This window comes from Pteronotus mesoamericanus, unplaced genomic scaffold (assembly GCF_021234165.1).
Source record: "Pteronotus mesoamericanus isolate MK-2021 breed Mesoamerican mustached bat unplaced genomic scaffold, CSHL_Meso_final scaffold_83, whole genome shotgun sequence".
Classification (NCBI taxonomy): Eukaryota; Metazoa; Chordata; class Mammalia; order Chiroptera; family Mormoopidae; genus Pteronotus; species Pteronotus mesoamericanus.
Window position 1 is genome coordinate 2,175,892 of NW_026555328.1, and position 3,643 is coordinate 2,179,534.

The 3,643-nt window shown below is 36.0% G+C and overlaps 1 pseudogene; it reads right to left on the minus strand.

Moving 5' to 3' along the window:
• Positions 1 to 2,060: 2,060 nt before the first annotated feature.
• Positions 2,061 to 2,713, minus strand: LOC129062684 (protein N-terminal glutamine amidohydrolase-like; annotated as a pseudogene).
• Positions 2,714 to 3,643: the final 930 nt, after the last annotated feature.

Here is a 3,643-nt window from a genome sequence, read left to right on the forward strand (position 1 = left end):
TAAATGACTGGGGAGGGAGCCTTTTGTTGCTCCCTTGGGTACCTAGTCCCCTGACAACTTTGTATATGTATAAATCCCCCTTGTTCTCATCCACTGGCCTCTAACATTCCCAACACGACTCTATTTGACATCATTTTTAGAGAGACTAGCCTGTATGCCAAAAGGCTCTTTGGCGTTCTTTGATTGATCTTAATGTAAAATTTCGTCTATTTTACTAAGTGGCCTAACTTCACTGACATATTACCCTGAGCCTGCAAAAAAGGTCAGGGATAAATATCCAAAGGTAAAATGTTGTCCATGGTGAATATAATGATTCTTTATTGGAGCTGCTCAGCATTTACAGGGTACATTCCCCCTATTTGTCTTCCCAACAGTATCACTGTGTGACAGGTTGGAGAATATTTTATAATCCTCACCTATAATTACCTTTTCTTATATTTCCCAACCTCTTGAGAACTTAAATCTTTGTGACCAGACATTAAGTAAGACCTTCAACAGGATCTTGTCTTTCTTTTTGAGTGGGACTCACAGTTTGAGAATCACAAGTGAAATTGTGTGATTTTCCTTGAAGAGCAAGGTAAATCTAGCTCAGTTCTATGGTCTGTTTAGACTGCGCTATAGAAGATGTTGTTACAAGGGCAACAACTGCCCAGCGGATTTTCAGGTTTTAATCTCCTAAGTGTTAATACCCTCATGCTTCCATGTTGTTTAGCTGGAGTCCAGATGTTACAACAAATTAGGAAAATGGTGATTTTTCTCAAATAACAAAGGATAACATTCTTCTCATAATTGAAAAGTCTTGTGCTTAGGAAAGCACTTAGAAAATGGTGGACACTAAGTAAATGTTTGCTGAGGCATGAGTGAACAAATAAATAAATGAATGAGTGAGTGAATCACTGAATGAATTGTTTATTGAGCCTATTCATTGCACACATTCTGAAGTTCATGGGCCTGTATTATTAAAACAAATTTCCATGTGTAACTGCACAAACTTTTCTGAGGTTCCTGATCAAAAGTTTTAGACTTTTTTTGAATAAGGACTCCACAGCATAAAGTATGATTTACCTTGGCACACAGTATACACAAACAAATACACACCAGGAACAAAACTTTCATAGAGCCTTACTTATATTTTCATTTGCAGTGCACATTTGCTTTCTATTTTTCTCTATCTCAAATGAGATCAAATATTTAAAACACTTAGAAAATCATCTGCACGTAGTATGTGCTATGTGTGTTAGGGATTATTACTGATAATTGTAAAATATTGTTCTAGGACAATTTGTGGTAAATTACTTCTCCAAGACTCAGTTTATTCAAAACAAATCCATGAACAGTTTACTTGTTGAAGATTTGATGAATATAACACATTTATTGATTCAACAAAATGGTATTTCATAGGATATTCACCTTGATTATATTCCAATAGATATACATATGTTCCTTTTGTGATTTAAATATATTTTAATGAGTATATACTCAGGGGAATTTATTTATTTTTTAAACTAATTTTATTAAAAAATAAACAAACATAAATGGGCTAAATAACACTCAAACCTGAGCTGCAATGTTTTTCAAGAACTTAATAGTCCAAAAAGACTAATACTTATTGCTGATTCAGCTCTCAGTATCAGGCCTCTTCAAGCAGCAATACAATCACTAATAAAATTGTATGGCCACATACAATTTTCTCTTATGGTAATTAGAGTTTCACTGTGTAATGAGCCACAACCTTGCCCTCCAGGAGCTTACAGTATAGCTGGAGAAAAATGATATGTCCAGAACAAATAAAAAGTCCACAAATATATCACAACCAAACCATTATTGGCCTAAGTCATCATCACATGTTTTAACAAATATTAGTTGTAGGACTATCTTGGCATATATACACTACATCAAGTTTCAACCTGACATATCAAAAAACGTTTTAATCTTTTGTTCACTCATGTTTCAAAGGAACTGAACTAAAAGAGAAAAACACAATTCTGAACCAAATGTACCATAAAATTTAGTGTCCGTGTCCCAGAATTTCTCCATGGTTCTACATGCAGATGTCAAGTTCAGCAGTTCTGACTGCCAAAATGATGGACAAATTCAGATAGTGAGTAAACGGCTCCCCACCCTACCTCATGATCCATACTGATAAAATCATTCAGGTTCATTTTGGAATCTCCAGTTTCAGTGCAAGGATATGATGGAGTAGGCTCTCCCCAGTTCCCACTGGAATCTTTCATGTGAGATCAGTCAGAAAACAAAGTTCTTCAAATAAGAATCTGCATGGATTACTCTAAATTTCCTTCTAAACTGTGGATGGATGTCCTCATTAGATTTAAAAGCATCTTCCACATAAGTGTCAAAAGGACAGGGAAATGGCAGTACAGTGTCAAGATCATAGATGAAGCCCCACCCTTCACTTGAAACATGAAACAACACCACATGGTAATCCAAGATCACAGGTCCACCTCCAGATCTTGCCTGCTGTTTCCAGGTAGGTATCATCTTCCTCTCATTAGACATGAAGACAGTATAACATTCTTCTAAAAGATACTGGTCGTGGTTTTTGATGTATTCACAGAGCTTCCAAATAGTTTCCTCACAGTACCAGCTGTTGTAGACACAGGCGTCCCAGGGGTGGGGCAGGGCTGGCCAGTTGGTAGTGAGCGGCTGAGGCTGTGGCAACAGGGACATCCCCCTCAGTGGTGGCTTGGACCATGGCATGGGCCTGAGATGGACTGACTTGACCAGCCCATGGGTGGGCTTCACGAAAGAGCTGGTTTACAGCAGCAGTGCGCTTGGATTCTTGGGATATACTCAGGGGAATTTAAAGAAAGCTGTTGACATTATATCAAATAAATGTAGAGTATATTGTAAAATGTATATTAAAATGTATATTGTAAAAGATACAATAATGAAGGCTATGATCTATAAAGATATCAACAAAATGCACATAAATTCTGTTCTTAGAATTTGTAAATTCTTGGGATATACTCAGGGGAATTTAAAGAAAGCTGTTGACATTATATCAAATAAGTGTAGAGTATATTGTAAAATGTATATTAAAATGTATATTGTAAAAGATACAATAATGAAGGCTATGATCTATAAAAATATCAACAAAATGCACATAAATTCTGTTCTTAGATTCTCCATTTAGAGCCTCCTCACTTATCTTTGGAGATGTTGCTTATCCTCTTGTTAAGAGTTACTCTTTACAGAGCTACTTTCATGTAGAAATAGAAAACATTTCTTCACTAGCTTCTTCATCCAACAAAAATTCATTGACTATGTGGTAAATGCCATGGACTGTGCTAGGCACATGGATACAAAGGTAAATAAATCATGGCTTTTCCAAGTTGCAGTCTAGAAGGAAATGGATAGATAAACATACAAGTGAAATAAAGTTTCTTCAATATACGTAAAAAACGTTGTTTACATTTTACCTGTTTAAAACATAGCTTTTAGAGAATTTTATTTTACATGTTTTATTTATTGGGCAGGGGGAATGCAACAACTTTATTGAAAGAAAACTGCAATTAAATTTGTTGGAAGCTTAAAAGGGGGAAATTAGACACCTCCCCTCCAGCACAGGACCAGGTGCAGAGTAGGCTCTTTCTTGATGTTGCAATCAGGGTACCTCCATCTT